Source organism: Thalassophryne amazonica, chromosome 20, assembly GCF_902500255.1.
Source record: "Thalassophryne amazonica chromosome 20, fThaAma1.1, whole genome shotgun sequence".
In the NCBI taxonomy this organism is placed as follows: Eukaryota; Metazoa; Chordata; class Actinopteri; order Batrachoidiformes; family Batrachoididae; genus Thalassophryne; species Thalassophryne amazonica.
The window spans coordinates 40440665-40460350 of record NC_047122.1 but is presented as its reverse complement, the minus strand read 5'-3'; the positions used below and the strand labels follow the sequence as shown (position 1 = coordinate 40460350).

General features: G+C 39.3%; 1 long non-coding RNA gene across 2 annotated transcripts in view; it reads left to right on the top strand.

Annotated features, from left to right (window-relative positions):
- Nucleotides 1-17094, top strand: part of LOC117502456 — a 73466-nt gene extending 56372 nt beyond the window's left edge. For both annotated transcript variants that reach the window (XR_004558302.1, XR_004558303.1), the window contains exon 3: nt 15990-17094. This is a non-coding gene — a long non-coding RNA (uncharacterized LOC117502456). The remainder of the gene's footprint in view (nt 1-15989) is intronic.
- The last annotated feature ends 2592 nt before the right edge of the window (nt 17095-19686 follow it).

The following is a 19686-nucleotide window of genomic DNA, read 5'->3' as shown; positions in this document are numbered from 1 at the left end:
CACAGTATTACTAGAGGTCAGGGTATGCCATCCAGAGTAAGGATCTGGTTAGACACCATGTTTCTAAGATTTGTGGGGCCAAGTACAATAACTTCAGTTTTATCTGAGTTTAAAAGCAGGAAATTAGAGGTCATCCATGTCTTTATGTCTGTAAGACAACCCTGGAGTTTAGCTAATTGGTGTGTATCCTCTGGCTTCATGGGTAGATAAAGCTGGGTATCATCTGCGTAACAATGAAAATTTAAGCAATGCTGTCTAATAATACTGCCTAAGGGAAGCATGTATAAAGTGAATAAAATTGGTCCTAGCACAGAACCTTGTGGAACTCCATAATTAACCTTAGTCTGTGAAGAAACCACCGCAGCGCAGTGCCTTTAATACCTATGGCATGCTCTAATCTCTGTAATAAAATTTTATGGTCAACAGTATCAAAAGCAGCACTGAGGTCTAACAGAACAAGCACAGAGATGAGTCCACTGTCTGAGGCCATAAGAAGATCATTTGTAAACTTCACTAATGCTGTTTCTGTACTATTATGAATTCTAAACCCTGACTGAAACTCTTCAAATAGACCATTCCTCTGCAGATGATCAGTTACCTGTTTTACAACTACCCTTTCAAGAATTTTTGAGAGAAAAGGAACATATGCAATCCTGTAACATGATAACTAAGTAATACACATGGTGCAAACTATTCCTTTTAAAAAACCCTATTCACTCATAATTTTGACCCCTGTGTAATTCTTCATTAACCCCTACTTGGCCACCTATTGAAAACTCAAGTGGACAGTCTGTGTTTTTATAAGAGTAATGTCTAAGGACTATGTGTGTCAAATTTGGTGCTTGTACCACCATTTAAAACAATCCTCTGTAAATATTCTGTTATCTGCTGCACTATAGCTCACATTGCAGTAATTCAGCTGTAGGAACACTGTCTTTAACCTCTCAACCTTCACGTCCCAAAACCAGGATGTGCTGAGTAGGCTCAATCAACCCTACTTTTTCTGTTTTCCTGGATTTATTAATTCTGACTTTGGGGAAATACTCCCAAATGCCCATTGTTTGTTCACAATCCAAAGTCTCCTTACTTGTACAGTAGAGATTTAAGCAGCTTAACACAAAGACAAAACATTGGTGTTAATGTTTCTGTTTAGAAAATTCGAATTCATGCCAAAAATCTCACTGTCAAGGCTCGCTCCAACGTGTTTATCACTGCGTTCCATGTGTGCTTTCACTGTGAATATCTTCTTTTTCTTTTCATCAAGACAAGCATCCACACAGCATTTTGAACGCATTACTCCAAGATGAATTGTCTTCATGCTTCTGTTAATCATGTGCCGCAGTGACTAATGAATATTCACACAAAATCTAATTTTTTTTTAACATGCTGGAGCTGACGCAGAGCAAAATGCATAAAATGAGTCATCGAGGAAACGACGCCTCTGAAGAGTCATTTTAATGTTCTTTGCTGCCAAGACATTAGAATAGCCTGTGTGTGTACGGCACACTTTATGTTACACTTTACCTTTCAATGTGCTGGTAGCATTATCGTTCTGCTGAAAACCTGTGGGAAATATCTGTATGTCTAGTATATGTACATACAGTCTGCTTAGCCTGATGGGTTTTTGTTTCACAAATATTTGGAATGAACCACTATTAAAAAATGAAGTCCCTTTGTCAGCACCCTTGCTTTCACTCAGGGTAATGTTTCTTGACGCATCTCCATATTGCATGGAGAATGGGCAGGGTTGGTAGTGCAGTGGATAACTGAAAAAAAATCTTTGAAATAGTGATGAAGGTCCAGATTTGGCACAAATACACCTTAGACATTACGTTTTTGAAAAGGCAGGGTATCCACTTGAATTTTCAATAGGCAGCCAGGTTGCGGTCATTTGAATTATTGCACAGGGGTCAAAATTAAAAAATGCTCCAATCATATTAAAAACTAAACCACATCATTTGTCTGAGCATAAATATTCCTAAAGGGTATAGTTTGGACTGTCTATAACTGAATTCTATGGAGTTATAGGGTAAAAATAGCAAAAATGGTGAGTAAGATCCATTTCAGCTTGTACAGGGGTCAAAAGTTAAAGTTACTATAATCCAATCCTGTTCAACGGAACAGTTTTGACCGTGTTGAATGTTTGATGTCCACAGTAAAGGTCAAACAGTGTCGATAGCCTTTCGATTCAAAGGCATATAACATGTGTATGTTATCCTGTAATATGATAACGAAGCATGACACATAGTGCAAACTATTCCTTTTTACAGCTGTATTTGCTCAACCAATAATTTGCATAACTTTTTACCAAAATTGGAACAACTTTAACTTTTGACCCTTGTACAAACTGAAATTGACCTTTCTCACTGTATTTTTTTACCCCATAACTCCATAAAATTCAGTCATAGATGGTCCAAACTATACCTTTTTGAAATCTTTATGATGATACAAATAATATGGAATACCTTTCAATACGATTGGAGCATTTTTGAATTCTGACGCCTGTGTAATTCTTCAATTGACTCCTATGTGGCTGCCTGTTGAAAATTCAAGCGGCCAATGTGCTTTTCCAAAAGAGTAATGTCTTGAGTATTTGTGCTTGCATGACCATTTGAAGGATTCCTCTGTAAATATTCTTATTCTTATCTGTTGCACTATGGGTTTTGAACCTGGAACCTTTCACACTGAAAATAAGCACACTTAACCGCTTGGGCACCAGCCCTGCAGAATTAACTGGAGCTCGAAAGTCCCATTTTAAAAGTTTTGAAACTGCACACATTTTCCCATCCATCTGTTCTCGTTTAACAGTGTTCACTAGGCAGGTCAAAAGGCTGAGTCAAGTACAAAAGAAGCACAGAGACTCAATAGCCTTGTCAGAACATTACAGCAAAATGCCTCATACAGGGACTTTTAACAGAAACATTTGATGTGGTTCATTTAAGGTTAACTGCACAGCAGGCAATCAAGAAATTGACCTCTGTAACAATTCATGCAATGTTTTCAAATGTCTACAACCAATATGAATTCATTCAAGTTTTGAACCTGCTTTTCAGTCGTCTCTCCATCATTTCGCATTTTGCCCCATTTCCCTTTCCGAAAAGCCACTCGCTCTCTTCATTGCCTCCTTTCACAATACTTTGACCCCCTGGTGAACTTCTGCTCAGACAAAGACTCAAAGCATGCTGAGACAACACAAAAATAACAACATCTTATGAAACAAAAACCACAATGTATGTCCACATGAACCACATATATGTCCAAAGACTGACATATTTATGATGTCATTTATTTGCAGTGCAAAGTAGACGACTCTCACCTCCACCATATTACATCATCTGAGGCTTTTTGGCATGTATACCCCTCATCAAATGCAGTTTGTCTAAGTATGAAATACAGCTATAATGTCACAGTGAAAGTTTTTAAAGAAATAAATACATAAATCATGATGCAGAGTTGCAGAAAATGGAGACCAGGAAGATGTGTGTGCACACATTCAGATATGTTAAAAGCAAACAAACTCAATGCAGCATGGTGCAACCATGATGTCAAGGCTTAAACATGGAAAGAATCATTCCAAAATATCAGGAAGTGAAGAGTGGCCCACCAAGCCAAGCATGGGCAAGGTGGTTGGGAGTCCGCTTATCTCAGGGGGAAAAAAAAGGACTTCTCCTGACTTTTACTGAGTGGTGCACCACTTGGAAAGCACAGTTACAGTTGTCTCCCTTTTCTTTTTTTCTGATCCATGTAAGTAAGGAGATGACTAGGTGTTCATATACTGCATTTTCCATTTAAAATGTAGTTTCAATAAAAGCAGTTTTTGATCCCACTGACTTAAAATCCAGGTAAAGCACAGTAAGAGGAATCAAATGTTCATAGCGCTGAGCCATTATGTGAGCAGCATATGTGCATAGTTGAGTAGGATATCATAGTAAGCAGGAATAAATAAATGGTAAATGGACTGCATTTATATAGCGCTTTTCCATCTGCATCAGACGCTCAAAGCGCTTTACAATTATCCTCACATTCACCCTGATGTCAGGGTGCTGCCATACAAGGCGCTCACTACACACCGGGAGCAATAGGGGATTAAAGACCTTGCCCAAGGGCCCTTAGTGATTTTCCAGTCAGGTGGGGATTTGAACCCAGGATCTTCTGGTCTCAAGCCCAACACCTTAACCACTAGACCATCACCAAACCACTAGACCAGGACTAAGCATTTTACCTTTTAGCATTGATAATAACCAAGCAGTAACACAATCATCATATCATCATATCAAAGCATGTACAGCAGACTCAGGTCAAATGCTCCATTTGCAATAATCTACTTCTGGATGCAGATCATCATCAAATTTTAGAGTCTTCCTCATAACAACCAAATTTCATCAAATTTCCTAAATATGGGTCCCATAACTTTAAGGAACTGTCACAGTAAACTGAATAAAAACAAACAAGTGTTTACACCATTAAATGTCCTATAGGTTCTCTTTTAAATGACAAGATTCTGTTGTGCAAACACAGAGAAAGGAGTGTATCTACTGGAATAATGTGCGCGATACATCTGAGAAGAGGATTTATGTGGCCGGCGCTTTGCACTTTTATGGATGATTGTGTTCTCTGAACTCAATACTCTGTAAAGGATGTTAAATGCCTGCCAAATGGCAAGTATGACTCAGAGCCAATGCTTTCATGATACACATACATACTGCACTTTTTGTCCTGAAGAAAAAGAAAAAAAAAAAATCTTGTAAAGTGTTAATTTACTGCATGTGCTTCTGAGTGATAATACTCATCCTTATTGCAGAAAATGACTGCAGTCACTATAGTCTTTGCAAAGCTGCTTCGCCTTTTGCAGCAGCAATTCTTCTCTCCTCTCCTTGCTTCTTCATGTTTATTGAGTTTTCTTATTTTAAATCTCTGCCACGGAGGTGTCAGAGTTGAAATCTGTAAAAGAACAACTCACTTAACACAAAGAATGATCAGGCAGGAGACTGAATTTCATTTCCTGATCAGGAGAGAGCAAATGAGTGTGACCCTCCGCCAACAACCGTCTCATCCGCTCTGAAGGGCCCCGCCCATCTGCCTCATATTTATTGAAATACAGTTACATACAAGCATATATGGGCGACAATATCACAAAACAAGAAAAAGACATAGAGTCTGGTCTCACATCGATATGAAAACTGTTATGGCTTTAAGCCTTCAGTCTCCTAGCCTTTCCATAACAACGGTCAACCCTGAACCAGTGTGCCGGTCACACTGCTCTTCCCTCAAGGCTGAACTGTGAATTAAAGATGCACATCTGCGCTTAGCAAAAACATAGCTTTTGCAAAACAGTCTGCACATTCACTAAGCCAAAGATCATCTGTTCACTTTCCCGTGTGACCAATTTTAATGATTACTTGATTACTTGATTGTATATGATTGCTTTGACAATGAGTGATTAATTAAAAGAATAATGGTACATGAACTCTCACACATGCATAGATGTATATATGAAAATAGAGAACAGAATCAAAGACAAGATCAAAGACAGTACATCAAAGTAAAGGCTTTAATAATCAAAGTAAAGACATTAATATTTGATAATAATATTGCTAATATATAGAAAGCCCTGTCAGGAGGTGTTGCATTTTCCCATGATTCTGCGAGTTTGTGTGTTCGGAAAACATCTCAAAAAGACATGAATAGACTGTAAGAAGCAATATAAGAAGTGAAGAATGCCAGTGCTGATTAGATTTTGAGGTGCATTTGGACCGAGGATCATTTTTCATTGTTGTGAAATAAGTTTTCCTTTGACCATTAACATTGTTACTTTATAATGTTATCAGCCTGTTTGTTTTTCCTGCCCTTCTTTCTCAAATTGAGATAGGTTTAATTTAAATGCTTAATTACTGTTTTGTGACATCATAAACATATTTACCATCATATTTTTCTTTTTAACTGTGAGGTGCATATTTATTTGATCTCTTTAGCATTCTTGTATTATGACATTACTCAATGTTTCCTTTTATCTCTTTTGTTTCATTGAAAGAAACTTTGCCCATTGATCTTTCACATTGTTGTGTTATGGCATCATGTTTCCTTTTATCTATATTATAATAGGCAAGGGGCCTCTGTGTGCATGTATGCATGCATGCATGTGTATGGCTTTGATCACGGACAAACTGGGAAGAGCTGGCATTTGTTGTTTGGTATACTTATGTATTGTGTGTCGAAGATGAATGCTGTGAAAACAGAAAGTTGATAGGACTAATAATTTTGGAGAAATTAGTGATATTAGTTAACCACAGTAAACAATGGACATTGTGCTGCAATGCACTATGGGAGTTTGGGGTTTTAAATGTTGTTAGTTTAACAGTGTGGTTGGTGTTACTGATTCATTGTGTTTTTGTAGTTCAATTGTTTTAGCTGTTTTAGCTAAGTGTCATGTTGCTGTTACCATGAGTGAGAAGTGTAGTGCATTTGATGTTTTCTGCTACTATCTCTGCTTGTGGTTGTGTAAAAATAAAAGCATCTGCTTATGGCAGAAAGTAGAAAAGTAGAAAAGCTGTGTGTGCATGCAACTTTGATCATAGACAAACTGGGGAGAGCTGGCATTTGCCTTTTGGGATGATTATGTATTTTTTGTTAAGTATGAAAGCCACCAAAACGGAACATTAATAGGACTAATATTTTTGGAGAAACTACAGAGATTAGCTAACAACACTGAAAAACAGACGTTGATAGTTACATTTTGGACTCAGACGCCATTCCAGCGGGTAGTGGTAAATCATCTGCATATTAAAAGCATACATGTGGGATTTTATTTAGTAAGTTCAATGTAAGTAGATCAATCAATCAATCAATTTTTTTTTTATATAGCGCCAAATCACAACAAACAGTTGCCCCAAGGCGCTTTATATTGTAAGGCAAGGCCATACAATAATGATGTAAAACCCCAACGGTCAAAACGACCCCCTGTGAGCAAGCACTTGGCTACAGTGGGAAGGAAAAACTCCCTTTTAACAGGAAGAAACCTCCAGCAGAACCAGGCTCAGGGAGGGGCAGTCTTCTGCTGGGACTGGTTGGGGCTGAGGGAGAGAACCAGGAAAAAGACATGCTGTGGAGGGGAGCAGAGATCGATCACTAATGATTAAATGCAGAGTGGTGCATACAGAGCAAAAAGAGAAAGAAACAGTGCATCATGGGAACCCCCCAGCAGTCTACGTCTATAGCAGCATAACTAAGGGATGGTTCAGGGTCACCTGATCCAGCCCTAACTATAAGCTTTAGCAAAAAGGAAAGTTTTAAGCCTAATCTTAAAAGTAGAGAGGGTGTCTGTCTCCCTGATCTGAATTGGGAGCTGGTTCCACAGGAGAGGAGCCTGAAAGCTGAAGGCTCTGCCTCCCATTCTACTCTTACAAACCCTAGGAACTACAAGTAAGCCTGCAGTCTGAGAGCGAAGCGCTCTATTGGGGTGATATGGTACTATGAGGTCCCTAAGATAAGATGGGACCTGATTATTCAAAACCTTATAAGTAAGAAGAAGAATTTTAAATTCTATTCTAGAATTAACAGGAAGCCAATGAAGAGAGGCCAATATGGGTGAGATATGCTCTCTCCTTCTAGTCCCCGTCAGCACTCTAGCTGCAGCATTTTGAATTAACTGAAGGCTTTTTAGGGAACTTTTAGGACAACCTGATAATAATGAATTACAATAGTCCAGCCTAGAGGAAATAAATGCATGAATTAGTTTTTCAGCATCACTCTGAGACAAGACCTTTCTGATTTTAGAGATATTGCGTAAATGCAAAAAAGCAGTCCTACATATTTGTTTAATATGCGCTTTGAATGACATATCCTGATCAAAAATGACTCCAAGATTTCTCACAGTATTACTAGAGGTCAGGGTAATGCCATCCAGAGTAAGGATCTGGTTAGACACCATGTTTCTAAGATTTGTGGGGCCAAGAACAATAACTTCAGTTTTATCTGAGTTTAAAAGCAGGAAATTAGAGGTCATCCATGTCTTTATGTCTGTAAGACAATCCTGCAGTTTAGCTAATTGGTGTGTGTCCTCTGGCTTCATGGATAGATAAAGCTGGGTATCATCTGCGTAACAATGAAAATTTAAGCAATACCGTCTAATAATACTGCCTAAGGGAAGCATATATAAAGTGAATAAATTGGTCCTAGCACAGAACCTTGTGGAACTCCATAATTAACTTTAGTCTGTGAAGAAGATTCCCCATTTACATGAACAAATTGTAATCTATTAGACAAATATGATTCAAACCACCGCAGCGCAGTGCCTTTAATACCTATGGCATGCTCTAATCTCTGTAATAAAATTTTATGGTCAACAGTATCAAAAGCAGCACTGAGGTCTAACAGAACAAGCACAGAGATGAGTCCACTGTCCGAGGCCATAAGAAGATCATTTGTAACCTTCACTAATGCTGTTTCTGTACTATGATGAATTCTAAAACCTGACTGAAACTCTTCAAATAGACCATTCCTCTGCAGATGATCAGTTAGCTGTTTTACAACTACCCTTTCAAGAATTTTTGAGAGAAAAGGAAGGTTGGAGATTGGCCTATAATTAGCTAAGATAGCTGGGTCAAGTGATGGCTTTTTAAGTAATGGTTTAATTACTGCCACCTTAAAAGCCTGTGGTACATAGCCAACTAACAAAGATAGATTGATCATATTTAAGATCGAAGCATTAAATAATGGTAGGGCTTCCTTGAGCAGCCTGGTAGGAATGGGGTCTAATAAACATGTTGATGGTTTGGATGAAGTAACTAATGAAAATAACTCAGACAGAACAATCGGAGAGAAAGAGTCTAACCAAATACCGGCATCACTGAAAGCAGCCAAAGATAACGATACGTCTTTGGGATGGTTATGAGTAATTTTTTCTCTAATAGTTAAAATTTTGTTAGCAAAGAAAGTCATGAACTCATTACTAGTTAAAGATAATGGAATACTCAGCTCAATAGAGCTCTGACTCTTTGTCAGCCTGGCTACAGTGCTGAAAAGAAACCTGGGGTTGTTCTTATTTTCTTCAATTAGTGATGAGTAGAAAGATGTCCTAGCTTTACGGAGGGCTTTTTTATAGAGCAACAGACTCTTTTTCCAGGCTAAGTGAAGATCTTCTAAATTAGTGAGACGCCATTTCCTCTCCAACTTACGGGTTATCTGCTTTAAGCTACGAGTTTGAGAGTTATACCATGGAGTCAGACACTTCTGATTTAAAGCTCTCTTTTTCAGAGGAGCTACAGCATCCAAAGTTGTCTTCAATGAGGATGTAAAACTATTGACGAGATACTCTATCTCCCTTACAGAGTTTAGGTAGCTACTCTGCACTGTGTTGTTATATGGCATTAGAGAACATAAAGAAGGAATCATATCCTTAAACCTAGTTACAGCGCTTTCTGAAAGACTTCTAGTGTAATGAAACTTATTCCCTACTGCTGGGTAGTCCATCAGAGTAAATGTAAATGTTATTAAAAAATGATCAGACAGAAGGGAGTTTTCAGGGAATACTGTTAAGTCTTCTATTTCCATACCATAAGTCAGAACAAGATCTAAGATATGATTAAAGTGGTGGGTGGACTCATTTACTTTTTGAGCAAAGCCAATAGAGTCTAATAATAGATTAAATGCAGTGTTGAGGCTGTCATTCTCAGCATCTGTGTGGATGTTAAAATCGCCCACTATAATTATCTTATCTGAGCTAAGCACTAAGTCAGACAAAAGGTCTGAAAATTCACAGAGAAACTCACAGTAACGACCAGGTGGACGATAGATAATAACAAATAAAACTGGTTTTTGGGACTTCCAATTTGGATGGACAAGACTAAGAGACAAGCTTTCAAATGAATTAAAGCTCTGTCTGGGTTTTTGATTAATTAATAAGCTGGAATGGAAGATTGCTGCTAATCCACCGCCCCGGCCCGTGCTACGAGCATTCTGACAGTTAGTGTGACTCGGGGGTGTTGACTCATTTAAACTAACATATTCATCCTGCTGTAACCAGGTTTCTGTTAGGCAGAATAAATCAATATGTTGATCAATTATTATATCATTTACCAACAGGGACTTAGAAGAGAGAGACCTAATGTTTAATAGACCACATTTAACTGTTTTAGTCTGTGGTGCAGTAGAAGGTGCTATATTATTTTTTCTTTTTGAATTTTTATGCTTAAATAGATTTTTGCTGGTTATTGGTAGTCTGGGAGCAGGCACCGTCTCTACGGGGATGGGGTAATGAGGGGATGGCAGGGGGAGAGAAGCTGCAGAGAGGTGTGTAAGACTACAACTCTGCTTCCTGGTCCCAACCCTGGATAGTCACGGTTTGGAGGATTTAAGAAAATTAGCCAGATTTCTAGAAATGAGAGCTGCTCCATCCAAAGTGGGATGGATGCCGTCTCTCCTAACAAGACCAGGTTTTCCCCAGAAGCTTTGCCAATTATCTATGAAGCCCACCTCATTTTTTGGACACCACTCAGACAGCCAGCAATTCAAGGAGAACATGCGGCTAAACATGTCACTCCCGGTCTGATTGGGGAGGGGCCCAGAGAAAACTACAGAGTCCGACATTGTTTTTGCAAAGTTACACACCGATTTAATGTTAATTTTAGTGACCTCCGATTGGCGTAACCGGGTGTCATTACTGCCGACGTGAATTACAATCTTACCAAATTTACGCTTAGCCTTAACCAGCAGTTTCAAATTTCCTTCAATGTCGCCTGCTCTGGCCCCCGGAAGACAATTGACTATGGTTGCTGGTGTCGCTAACTTCACATTTCTCAAAACAGAGTCGCCAATAACCAGAGTTTGATCCTCGGCGGGTGTGTCGTCGAGTGGGGAAAAACGGTTAGAAATGTGAACGGGTTGGCGGTGTACACGGGGCTTCTGTTTAGGGCTACGCTTCCTCCTCACAGTCACCCAGTCAGCCTGCTTTCCCGGCTGCTCGGGATCTGCCAGAGGGGAACTAACGGCGGCTAAGCTACCTTGGTCCGCACCGACTACAGGGGCCTGGCTAGCTGTAGAATTTTCCACGGTGCGGAGCCGAGTCTCCAATTCGCCCAGCCTGGCCTCCAAAGCTACGAATAAGCTACACTTATTACAAGTACCATTACTGCTAAAGGAGGCCGAGGAATAACTAAACATTTCACACCCAGAGCAGAAAAGTGCGGGAGAGACAGGAGAAGCCGCCATGCTAAATCGGCTAAGAGCTAGTAGCTACGCTAAGCTAGCGGATTCCTAAAAACACGCAAAGTGAATAATGTGTAAATAATTTAGAGGTGATTCAGCAGAATGAGTGCTTTAGTTAAGGCACGTAAAGATTACACTGGGAAACAAATCGTAATCTAGATAACTAGATCAATCTAACTGCGCAGATTAAACAGCTAACAGATACAGAAAAACACCGCTGTGCTCCGGAACAGGAAGTGATACAATACCGCAGTGAGAGCCAACCACCAGTAGAGGCAAGCAAGATAGTTAGATAGAATTTTAGATAATATAAAATTGGAAATATGTTAAAAATACATGGATGACACACGAAAGTGAAAACACTTATTTCAACTGTGGTCTATTTAAAACTCAAATGACAAAACAGAAGTAATAATAAAATTAAAAAAATAATAATAATGTGTATATGATAACAAGAGCCTAAACAATGTATAAATACATTAAAACAGTAAATTAACATTAAAAAATTACATAATTAACAAGAAATAAAAGGGTTGAGTTCTTCTAAAAACTGTTGAGTTCTAAGATCCTAAAAATATTCTAGACTCACATGCCATTCAAACACACAATTCCGAATCATTATAGAAACTTTGCATAATTTATTACCACCCTTGAAAAATGTCAGCTACGTATTTTTGAAACACTACCCATTCCAGAGCCCGTGGATCCCCACGGGCAACACGCTAGTTACTTTTATCTTCATTATGAGATCTTCTAATTCCTTTAACATTGCTGTTTTATGACATAATTTTCCTGTTTCCGTTCACTAAAAGTTTTTCTTTTAATCTCTTTAACATTACTGTTTTATGACACCAGTGTTTTCTCTTATCTCTTTCCTTTTCATTATCAGTTTTTTCTTTGATTACTTAAACGTTGTTTTATAGCATCAATATTTGCTATGATGTCACTTTTTAATGAAGCAGAGCTGCTTTTGATCTCTAACATTCTTGCTTTATTATCTGAGCCTTTTCTCATTCTTTTCCATTTTTCCTTGCATTTTGCAGAGTACCTTTCCAGTTTTCCAACTATGAAACTGACTCAAAATTATACAGGTCTGGAGGGGAAACATCCATCTGTAGGCTGACAGGACTTCAGTCACCTCTGAGCCGCAGTGGCAACAACTCACTCGTCACGCTAATTAGACGAACACTTTTTTCGTCTTCTGTTGTTTCTGTTTGTGTTGTCTTGACTGTAACTCCTTCAGCAGCTTCAACTCTCTTTCCAATCCCAGTATTGTAGCTTTTTTGCTGTGCTGTTACATCCTGCTCCTTTTTTTCTTATATTAAAGTATAGTTTTTGATGTGACATTTCCTGTCCCATATTCACCTCTGATATTTGACACTTCTGCTTCAGCATACAACTTCACAGTTCTGACATATGAACCCTACTCCTTCCTGTTCTCCGTTTTTCTATTGCTTTTCCACGTCACATTTTTCTTGATTATCTTATCATCACTGACACATGCCTGATTTTTAACAAATCCAATGCCTGATCGTGGATAAGTGGTTGAAGATGAGTGAGTGAGTAATTCATTTGGGCAAAGGTCAAGGTTAAGGAATTTACTTTTTCAGTACGATGTGGCCCAAACGTGGCGCACGCTTAAGTGGATTCCAGAATTGTTCTTTGCTCTCTTTTATTCACTGCCTTCATTAAATATTCAGTTGATTTTGTACATTATTGCCGCATTTCACAGCACATTATGACTGTATTCAAATTATGTCATTTACATCCAATATGTATGTGCATCATCACTTGTGGCACAGAATCTCTCCTTTTCTGTATCTGTACATCGTCCCTCCTTTCCTGTCGACTTCAAAACTTTTCTCTTTATAAGGTGTCACCATAAAAAATGACTGGATCCATCACAGCAGCATAAATTATATAATTTATTTTCCAACAGGACATCAGTTCTTTAATTTGTCCTCTGATTCCATCTGGTTTTTCTGCCCTTTGCTCACTTCTTTTCCTCTGTTTTTTCCTCTGCCTTCCCTCCTCCTCACCACCAACTGTAAGGATCAGACTTCCCTCATCAATTACCATTTCAAACCTCTTTTTTTCTTCTTCCTTATAGCCTGAATCCACCCCTGTGAGCTCCCTGCCGCGCTTGTGTGTGCGCCTGTTCTCTAATTAACTGAGTCATGTTATTAGCTTGGATTCTTTGGGGCTGTGTTCCCAAACTCCTCATCTATTAGGCCACTCATATTGGACATAGTTCTCAGGCAAACACACGAGGGGGAGAAAAAGGAAAAAGGTTCCGTTCCGCATATGGTTACCATGTGATAACCAGACCACTTTTTGTGTCTGAATAAAGCACCTCCTGGCTGTAACACACTGCAGAAGAGCAAACTGTCAATAACAAAAAAAAAAATGACTTCATGGTCGGTAAATGAAAGACAGATTCACTGTGCTCAGATTAGAGGACCTTCTTTTTCTCTTGTGTCTTTGCTCCTCTCCTAAGGATTCTTATACTCCTTTTTATCCTTTGTGCCCTCTCCTTTGTTAGTGTGGTCAGATTTATACACTAAAGCCTATGTATCAGTTTTGCTGGATATGTAAATTTATGGTAGACTGATTAATCCTTGACTTATGAGGCAAATTAAAAAAATGCCACATCTGACAAATGGGCTTTTTAGTGCATCTTCTGTGGAACCCTGCTGTGGTTCTCTCATGTCAACTTACATGCAGAAGGGTGCCTTCAAACAGTGGGAATGGGTGTTTCCAAACACTAGGAAACATGAAATGCTGGATGTAACATACCTCACAGAAAATTGTAAGACTTGAATAAAGACAATGCAGATCTTAGTGCAGATAATATGCATATCATTTATTAGGTATTATTTTAGTAATAATACACATGCATGTATTTATTATTGTTGTTGCGTGTGTATTACTGTTGTTATGTTTGGATGTATGACGATCTACACATATTACATGGGATTATTGTGTATTTATTAATAGTGGGTGTTGAATGGATCCAAGAAGAAGCCAGCACGCACCCCAGCAACCTGAAAAGGTCAAGGGAACACCCACATTTCACCTGACTGCAGCGGAGAGATGGTAACTCATGGGCAGCGCCAGGGGGAGGCGCTAGGGGGTGCTAGAGTTCCCTCTGGATTCGTCATAGCACCCCCACAAAAATAATTCCCCGTTTATTATTTTAATTTCATTCCCTGTTTTTAAGGCCTTGTTGACACTGAAACTGAACTTCTGCTATACAGTCTTTTTCTATGTCATTTTCAAAAAGTTTTCCATTCAAGAAATATCTCCATTCTCACAGATCCAGTGAAACCCCGTGAAAATGCTGTAGTACACGTCAGGCCTGTATGTAGCGCTATAACACTTCTGCAAAAAATGGAGAAGAAGATGTGCACGAAAGCTAAAACTTCAGAAGCAAGCTGGCACACGTATTAAATAAATTCTTTTAATCTGACCTGTTGCCAGGATTCATCATCACAGATGAAAACTGTTCCCCACATGACACCCTTGTTTTGGAAGATGACGTCTGGAAATGCATAAATTCCTTACGACGGAAGCTACTTGTTAAGGGTTTTTTTTTTTAAGGGTTATTTAGGAAGCCCTTCAGTGTCTGTCTGCTCCGCATGAGTTTCTCAGCTGGAGGACGCCGGCACTTTGTTCCACTACCAACAAGAAGAGAAAAAAAAAAAAGCTAAATTCCACTGTTAACATGTTCCAGAGGCAGGGGGATGACATCATCCTTTCAGTTTTCCATAGTAAAACACTTCTGGTGTTTACAGATTTATGTAATTAGATAAATATTTCATTCATAATAGAAAATTAACATTCATCAACAAAACTGATTGCTTTACACAAATTGAGTGTAACATGATGTTCAATGACATCACGTTACACAATGTCCTGATGATTCATTTATAATGCACCTTTCATGAATAAAAATCTCAAAGTACTACAGAATAAAACAATAAAAAAATAGAACCAAGGATAAACAAGAGAGTAAAAACAGTAAATCTTAAGATTAAAAACAAACAGTCAGCAGAATAGAATAAAACCAAAATAAAATTATAAAATAGAATAAAAAAGACTAAGATACAACAGATTCAAATTATTGAGACCTGTGATAGGCCTGTCTAAACAGATATGTTCTTGAGGCTTTTTGTCTTGAGATTCCATAGTTTGAGCCCTCAAATAGTCTGGGAGAGACTTCCAAATATGAACAGCAGCTGAACAGAAGGCCCTGTCTCCCATGGTGTGACGTTTGGTGCGAGGGGAACAGAGAAGATTAGTGTTGTATGAATGGAGGCAATGGGAGGATATGTTGGGAGTGAGGAGGTCTTTGAGGTAAGTGGGGGGCATTGCCATGGATGCATTGGTGGGTGATGAGAGCAATCTTAAAATGGATTCTGTGGGTGATGGTGAGCCAGAGAAGGTTATGGAGAGTAGGTGTAATGTGCTCCTGTTTACATATTCTCATCAGAATTCTAGCTGCACTGTTTTGAATGTAATGTAGCCTTTGAAGATTTTTTTTCCAGAGATCCCAAAGAGTAGCGAGTTTCTGTAGTCAAGCCCAGAGGAGACAAAGGCATGGACGAGTTTTTCAGCATCAATGATGATGTCATGCTGTAGTTTCAAGTTGCTGAAATGGGTTTTGCTGCCCAAATATGCATCAATGGAATTGGAAAGACGTGAGGTTTCTGTCACCTAAAGAACTACCTGAGGAAGAGCAGAAGGCACAGCCCTAACTTGTTTTTTCTTGTCCTCTGGCTTCACAGGCAAGGATCGCCAAGATGGAGCTGACCACGGAATGTCCAGATGTAGCAGGAGGCCATCTGTGGGATATGGAGGAGATCAGGTGGATGGAGATCGAGAAGGTGTTTTTGCAGGAATGAGGAACTCAACTGCTTCCACTTCACGGAAGTGTGGTGGATGCTGCTCCCACAAATTATTGATAATCTGCACTCAGATCCATTTCCTCACCAGAAAACATCTCAGTTCTGATTCCTCTATGTAAACAGTGCAGCAGCTGCAGCTAATAAGCACACAGGGCTCTTCAAGGCTATTAGAGATGGGACTTTGATTGGTTGGTAATTCTTGTTACACCTAAGACATACGGGTAATTAATTAAGATACTGTCGCGCGTCATGAGCAAGCGATTGTTTTTACGCACCTTTTGTTTATTCAGTTATTCATTTCATCCTCCCTCCAGGTTATTTCTCCGCTCACATTTAAACTTTGTTTGAGTTAGTTTATTCCACAAAAGCTCTTGCAGTGTGTTGGTGTTCATTTTTTTGCCCCCACAGCGCTTAGAGCAATGTGCAGGTCTTTCTTCTATTCAGTTGTGGCTGAAGTGCATGGAGCAATGTACAGGTGTCTCTTTAGTTTTACTTTCAGTTTAATGCACTCCAGTCACATTTAGGTTATCCTCTTGTGTTTGTGCACTTTTATCTCCATGCTCTTTGTGTTCCATTTTCACATCCTTTCTGTGATCACAGTGTAATTATTTCCAGGTGACTGTGATTAGTTGCTCAACTTTACAGCCTCAACTTTATCTAAATTCTGGGGGTTTTTTAGTGAAGCTTAGGGCTTGTGGCCGGCGATTACCTTAGTATTTTTTCTGTTTTTCTTGTTGCTTAATGCTGATAAATTATACTGTATTTGTTGTCTTTCCAATGCCTGATTCTGTTTTTCTCTCTGTTTGAGGTACAGCTCCATCCAGAGATGGGAGTGATGTCTACTTCTGCCACCCTTCCCTCCTGTGCACTGGCAAAATTTCCTGTATATTTGTTTTGTAATTGTATTTGTACCATGGCCCAAGCAGAGGGTCACCCCTTTGAGTCTGGTCTGCTTGAGGTTTCTTCCTCAAATCAGAGGGAGTTTTTCTTTACCACTGTCGCCTGTGTGCTTGCTCTGGGGGTTGGTAAGGTTAGACCTTACTTGTGTGAAGCACCTTGAGGCAACTTTGTTGTGATTTGGTGCTATGTACAGTTTTTCTCAATTGCTCAGACACATTTCTCTAAAGTTGCTCTTCTTTTCCCTAATCTATGAACACAAAACCAAATTTTCAAGCTACATTCACAAAACCCTAGACTCCTCTTGCAAAACCAAACTTTCACCTCAAAACAGTTCAATCTGTGCTCAAAACTGAACTATGTTGTCAAATCGTGCCCAGAGTCAATCAAAATTAAAACACTACTGCGCAGTCTCTAAACACTACATAGAAAATACAATGTTCTGTACATGAAGCTGTAGAAATAAATGTTTATTGTTCACCGTAGGCTAAATGGATGTTAGAAAACAAAAAACCTGTGCATTTAGCACTTGTACATAGTAAAAAAAAAAGGACATAAAACAGAAGTCCTGTGCATTTACATGTAGCTCTTATGTAGTACAAAAAGTAACAGAAATCATGTGCATTTAGCACTTGTATACAGTAAGCCTATGTAAAAATAACGTACAAAAATACATGGAATACTAGGCTAACCCTCCATTACAATACTACAGTACACTGGCACAGTGATGTACTGAAACATTTATTTACTTACAGTATACTGTGGTACAGTAGTATAGTCATACAGTAATTCCTGTCAACGTTTACATACTATAAAGTTCTCTAAATCCTCAGATTGTGGTGGACACAGTGAATCTACTGATGTTTGGTTGGACCCTTTGTCCGGCCTCCCTCATGCTCATACCATGGACAAGAACACGGTCAATCACAGTAGCTCTGATTTCATCAGATTTTACTGTTCTTTCTCTTAGCTGACCCCCTTGACCACCTGGACCTCCTCTCACACAAACTCCTCTCTCAGATTTCTATCCAATTGTCGTGCTTCACAAACCAGTGCTCTCTGAACTGGCTTATATATGTTCCCTCACATCACTGGCCACAAGTGTGATCAATTTTGAGTTGTTGTGTTCAACCGGTGACACCAGCGCTTTAACTGTGTTTGACTTTTGCCACCTGTGCTCACCATTATGCAACACAGGTGCATCACAATAAAAATGTGTTGGGAAGTTGTGTCTAAACAGGTGAAAAGTGCTTATTGGTTTTGTCAAAAGAGTGACTGATTCAATCAGTGGGTTCAGGCAACTGAGCATTTACAGTAGTTCAGACAATAGGGTTTAGTATTTTAGAAACTGAGAAAAAGTCTAAGTGAAAATAACCCACTTGCTTTGCCTTCTGAAACTGTTGCTGTAAGTCTGCTTGCTGTTTAACAAACTGTGAAAATTGTTAATCCCTCTGCTGTGGCTTTCTGAGAAACCACTCCCCCATATCTGCTCCATCGTGTACTGAAATGATGCCTGGACTCCATTCAGAGTGACGCCTGCCGGACCTGAGACACTGCGTTTCCTGTCAACTGTTACCAGAGTTTCTGAATAAATGCCGTTTAACCCTTTTATGCCCAGATTTTTTTTTTTTTTTTTATAACTGGAAAAGGTTGCATTAGTTGTGAGTAGAAAATGAGAGTGATACACTTCGGCAACAATTGTTGCCAGTGGGCAAAACTCACCGTCGTCATTCACTGCCAGGGCGTCTTCAGCTTGAGTCTGTGTACCTTTACTTTGTCCTCAGTTTACATGCTGTGTAAATAGCCAACAGAGATGGACACACCCAATTTCATTTGTGCCATGTACTTCAGTCCATGTGCTACAGATCATAAAGAGGCCTCTCTGTTTTTGACATTTATTGTGAAAACTGGCTATTTTTTAAAATTTTACACCCCGTTTACAGCCGTTTTATATGATCATGAGTTTGCTATACATTTAATACATGTTCAAGTCACCTTTTAGTTATTGTAAAGGTGGGGTGAGGTTTCCCCAGAAAACTGGCAATGACAATATTGCTGCAATATGCAGATGATGTGCCATTCAATCTTCTGCAGAATTTAACAGAACTGTGACGTGACATATTGCTTATGAAGAGAAGAGAGAGAGAGCAGTGCCTCGTTCACTGCCACACTATGGATGCAACACACGCACACACACAAACACACAACTACACCCAGGTGTGCACCAGCCCCCATGGGGTTTATATGCATTCATGTGTGCAGGCACGCACGCCCACGTGAGGTCTAAATGTGCCGATTGACCCGCGGCTGAACTGAAGCTGACTGCATTTTCTATAGGAGAATGATACGCTGATTAATGAGAGACAGAGAAAGGAAGACTTCCAAAACAAATGCAAGGAGGGAGACGGAAAGATACGGGCTGAGAGAGAATGATAGTCACAGAGGAAGTCAGAGGGAGAAAAGATGTAATCATAATGAGAAAAGATGAGAAGAAAGAGAGATAATCATCCCACTTTCAGTTTACCAGCATTGGATTCTGATTGGGTGAATGACCTCTGGGCTGACCCATTCTCTGTGCTATTAGCAGCACAATGACAGATGGGGGGAAACAGCATCCAATGACGGCCAAAGGAGGTTGGACATGGAAATATTATTATATTTCTATTCCCTCATGTCCACC